The sequence below is a fragment of the Kogia breviceps genome, chromosome 4 (assembly GCF_026419965.1).
Source record: "Kogia breviceps isolate mKogBre1 chromosome 4, mKogBre1 haplotype 1, whole genome shotgun sequence".
In the NCBI taxonomy this organism is placed as follows: domain Eukaryota; kingdom Metazoa; phylum Chordata; class Mammalia; order Artiodactyla; family Physeteridae; genus Kogia; species Kogia breviceps.
The window spans coordinates 20,996,094-21,001,534 of NC_081313.1; the positions used below are offsets into that span (position 1 = coordinate 20,996,094).

General features: G+C 36.5%; 1 pseudogene; it reads right to left on the reverse strand.

The window, feature by feature from the left end:
* Window positions 1-2,854: 2,854 nt before the first annotated feature.
* LOC131755311 (T-complex protein 1 subunit alpha pseudogene) lies at window positions 2,855-4,484 on the reverse strand (annotated as a pseudogene).
* Between the last annotated feature and the right edge of the window lie 957 nt (window positions 4,485-5,441).

Sequence of the window (5,441 nt, forward strand, 5' to 3'; positions counted from 1 at the left end):
ATAAGGCAGTTTTGTCATAAATGATAAAATAATGAAAAATACAAATGGGTCATTAAAAAGGTTATAATGAAACATGAGAAATGAATAGCAAAACTAAAAAGACTCTATTGCAAAATACAAAATATTTGAATAAATTTAAAATGTGTATAAATTCATGGCAACACTATGCAAATTACTGATTATTTTCTGTGGTTTGAACCTTAGCACTTGTCTTCCAAGTCTTTCATTCATAGCATTTTATACATGTGGGTTTTTAGTGGTTTTCTTTGTTTGTTTGTTTTGTTCTTTTGCTTGTTGAGTCATCTCTTTGTTCAACATCGCACTTTTTTTTTTTGCTAAAATTTCTTCCTTCATTAAGGGAGGTATCAGTTTCCAAATACTCAGATCATATTTGTAAGCGAGCTTTGTGTTGCATTGTAAAAACCTCTATACTGCTGGTTTTTCCTTTCATATTGTCACATGTCCATTGACAAACATTTCAAAGTTCTATGGGAAATGTGAGTTCAACTCTGCTCCTTGGTCTCTTTCTCCTCTAATGTAGTATGTTTCAAAATAAGAAACCAACTCTTGGGGCAAATCATCCTCATCTGTCAGCTTGATAAAGCTATCAGTAAGATCAGTAACTGGAAGAAATGCTAATGCATTCCTACCAGTTGAAAGCAAACTGTCAAACCAAAAACGCCAGTTATTTTATCTTTCATGGCAAAATGTTTGCAGTGGAAATGCTTGCAGCAAAGATGTTTACAGTAAAGAAGCTTACAGCAAAAATAAATACCACTACATATTCTATATATTACATTAAGGAAGGCTTATCAAGTTTCAAAACATTATATAACAGGAGTCAGGAATTTCCTTTCTGTAAAGTTCCAGAGAGTAAATATTTTCTTCTTTGCCGGCCATGTAGTCTCAGTTAAAACTACTCAACTCAGCTGTTGTGGTGTAGAAGCAGCCATAGAAAACATGTATATCAATAGGCATGACTGGGTTCTATTAAAACTTTTTTACCAATCAGGGCTGGAGTTGAACTCCATCTGTGGGACATTGTTTGCCACATTAGCAGATGCCTATATATTTAAATTCAACATTAATATGATACTTAGTGAAAAATATTATAAAATTGTAACAGTTTTAATGGCCACTTTAAAATAAATCAAAGAAGGAATCATAACAGGGGTTGGAATATATTCAGATGTAAACAATAATGAAAATAGTACTTTATAAAAATGTAATAAATGTAGTTCCAAGAACCAGTTATGAATTAAATAAGAACTTACTTACTAAGATAAAGGCTGAAATTCAAAGACATAAATAAGTGTTCCTGAAAAGATGAAAACTAATGGATTATCCAAACAAGGAAGAAAGTAAATAGTTAAAACTAGAGAAGAAATTAATTAAAGACACTAAAAAATTAAAATGAGGGGGTTTGTAAAATCATTTATTTTAGTCAAATGTTAGAGACAAAAAGAAAAGAACTGAAGAATTTTTGCAATATGCCATGTCTTCTCAAAGGAGAAAAAATGCACAAGGAACAATATCAGGGAAGAAAAAGAGCAGATAACTTTTAAGGTTACATGTACTTTTAAAAAGGTAAGAAAATATTGTGATCAACATTTTGCCAATATATTCAATATATTTAATAATTTGGATTAAAGAAAAAGATATGAAAATATAACTTAAGAAAACAGACTCATGAATAAATGTAGAAACTTCAAAATAAAATAAAATAAATTAAGATTGAAAAACTACATCCTCACAGCAAAATAGAAAATCCAGTTTTACAGATGAGTTGTATCACATACTCCAAGTAAGATAATTCCAGTATTATACTAATTATTTCAGAGAACACAAAAAGTGGAAATACTCATTACCTAATTGTGAGTCTAGTCTCATGATATCAAAATAAAACAAAGATGATAATAGAAATGAATATTATAGTCAAAATGTATCACCAAATACATGCAAAAATCCCAAAGAGAATAGGAATAAATACAAAAATGTATTTAAAGAATACTGTATATATAGCATACACACACACACACACACACACACACAAACATACATATTTAATTCACCACCTTGGTATATTAAAGGAAAAAACTAATCATATAAAAAGATACAGAAGAAAGCATTTGATAATATTATCCATATGAAATAAAAATAAAAGCAATTGAAAAAGCAAAATAGAAATAGAAATGATAGGACAAACATGGTACTGTATGTTGAAAATGTAGAAGCATTTCTTAAAAATGGTAAAAATGCCAAGGATAGCACTATTACTAAATCACTTAATTTTATTAAAACTTTGGCCAGTGGGAAATAAAAAGATCCCCAAAACAAGACTCCCTTTTTTGTTCTTTCCTCCTACCAATCTCTTTTGTACTAATAGTCAGGGGGATTCTTTTGTCACTTCTCTGATGAAACCAATCCAGATTTTTCCTCAGTTTTCTTAGAATAAGTTCCAAAGTTTTTACAATGGCCTCACAAGTAGTTACAGGATCCGACTTTCTTTTCCTCTTGGACATCTTTGTTCCAGCTATACTGGTGACTTAGGTCACTCAACCACTTTAATATATTTGCAGTGACATTTCCTTTGGACTAGGTTCCTCCAGAGAGCCACTGCCCCCATCCAGTCTTCGCTGAATTTCAATCTGAAATGAGGTCTCCTCTGACAGCCTTAGTAATAGCAACTCCCTCTCCACCATCTCCCACACTCCTATACATTCCACCCCACTTTACTGTTTCTTTTTTAGAGCACTTATCACCTAACTCTTTTTTTTTTGACAGCTTTTTGCACTTTAATGTGTAATATTCGAGGTACAACAAGATGACTGCATCTAACATTGTCATCAATAAAAAAGATCAGTCATCAAGGACTCCAGAGTGAACAGCATCTTCGTAACCTCCATGCTTATCATCTTTGCTTTCTGGGTGTAATTTAATAAGATTGTCAATTCGAAGAATGGTAATTGCAGCTTCAGTTGCAAATTTCAAACTTTCAACTTTAACTATGGTTGGTTCAAACACCCCTGCTTGTTTGTTGTCTCGGGGTTTACCATTGACCAAGTCAAGACCAATCCATTTTAGATTTTTGTGTTCTGGGTTAACTCGAGCCTCATTATGAAAAGCTCTTAATTTTGCAACCAGATCTGTGGAGTCTTGGGCAGCATTAACTGCCAGAGTATCGGGAATAACAAGAAGAGATCTTGCAAACTTGGCAATAGCAAGCTGTTCCCGGGAGCCCATGCTGATTGCGTAGTTTTCGAGGTATATGGACAGGGCCGCTTCTCCGGAGCCGCCACCAGGAACCAGAGATTTCGACTCCAAAACTCTCTTCACCACACAAAGCGCATCATGTAAAGAGCGCTCCATCTCGTCATACATGAAATCATTTGCCTCGCGTAAGATGACCGACGAAGAGGTACGAGCTTCAGTGTTTTCAATCAAGATCAGTTCATCATCGCAAATTCTCTCCTGTACCACCTCTTCTGCTTGTCCCAACATTGAAGCCTCAAAAGTTTCTTCACCTTCCAAACTGGCCAGTGTCGACAGAATAGATGCTCCGGAAGCTTTAGCAATGCGTTTAAGGTCCCTTTTAAAAACTCTTCGAACTGCCGTAGCACCAGTCTCCACAAAATACTTCCGACACACGTCGTCAATTCCACCAGTGGTTAGAATAACAATGGCACCAGTTGTCAGGATCTTCTGGATTCGCTCCTTGGTGATATCTGATTCTCTCTGTCTAATCTGGTCCAGTTTTTCAGGGTCTGTAATAACCACTTGTACACCAAGCTTCATTTTCGTTTTCTGCAGGCTGAAGTCAAGGCAAGCAATTTTTGCATTAACTATTCTCTTGGGCATGCCCTGGGATCCCACCACACAGTTGAGTGCATAGCCATTGATGAGCATACTCTCCATCTGACTTCTCCCATGGGCTTTCAGAATATTAATGGAATTGACTGGATAGCGAGGCTGGCCTCTGACAGACATGTATTTAACAGCAAGTACAGCATCTACGACCATATTAGCAAAGAAATCACCACTTATTCCAATGATTTTGGAAGACATCGATGTCTTACCAGCATTGATCAGGCAATCCTTTCCAAGTTCATCAGTGTGAATAATTAGAGTCTCACTGATATAACGCACTGCTTCCTTGCAAACAAGTCGATAGCCACTAATAACTGATGTGGGATGAATTTCGTTTGACGAGTTCATCTGCATTTTTTAGAAGTTCTGCTGCAATAATAACCACGGAGGTAGTTCCGTCTCCCACTTCTTTGTCTTGCAGGTCAGCGAGCTCTCAAAGAACGCTGGCTGCAGGGTGTTCCACCTCCAGTAACTTCAGGATGGTCGCACCATCATTAGTAATGCTTACATCACCAATATCATCCACTAACATTTTATCCAAGCCAACTGGACCAAGAGAACTTTTTACAATATTGGCAATCGAAGCTGCAGCCATGACGTTCTGGGAGCGGATCGCCTCCCCGGCCCCCGAACACGGACAAGGGCCCCTGCATCTTCGCGGCAGGGCACACGTCGAGTTTCACTCACACCGTGGGCAGCAAGCGTCTTGTCCCTGGGCCGGGCGGCGGCCACAGCAGCGGCGACAGCATGGAACGGGTCACCTAACTCTTTATATAACTTACTTAGTTATTATTTATTTTGACAGGGTGACCATTTAATGTATTATCTGAGTAGTACAATGGAATGGAAGGGGTTACTATTAACAACATATCATGACAATAGGCACAAGTTGAAACTATCACAAGCAAAAGGGGCATATGGTTATTCACCCTCTGGCTTATTATATTTTTTTCAATAATATGAGTTCCTTGTAGGCAAACATCTGTCTACTTTGTTTACTGAAGTGATTCATGTGACTAGAATAGTGTCTACCAAAATAAAAAATTTGTTCAGTGAAGAAATAGCTGACAAACTTTCCTTAGCTACAAAAAATCATCTTTCCCCACTAAAATATTCTGTGACCCTAAAAGTAATCAAATATGCCTGGTCAGTTAACTAGGTAGCAAATGGAATTCCTAACCATCCATAGAACATGAATCCTCAGTTTTTCAGTAGTTAGGAATCATTTCTGAGGTGTAGAATTAAGTTAATATGGCTTTTTATATGATTCTCTTGAATGAAAAGTTTTGGCTGCTGACACAATGCCAGAGGGTTTTTTTCTATGTAATAAATTTTCTTCAAATTTCAAAGTTTGCTTTCATCTCATTTAGAAATGAGGTGGATTTTTGCAAAATGAAATGGAGAAGCAGGTGTCGGCAACTAGAATGTACACAGGCTGGCGGGTGCAAAACAAATAGACCAACAAAAGCATTTGGAGCCTTTACATTCTTGCCAGTCTGATGCCTTAGCACAATTTGCAAAGTGCTCTGAGGATTGTCCTTATGGTTACTCATCGAATAAGAAATGTTTGCAAA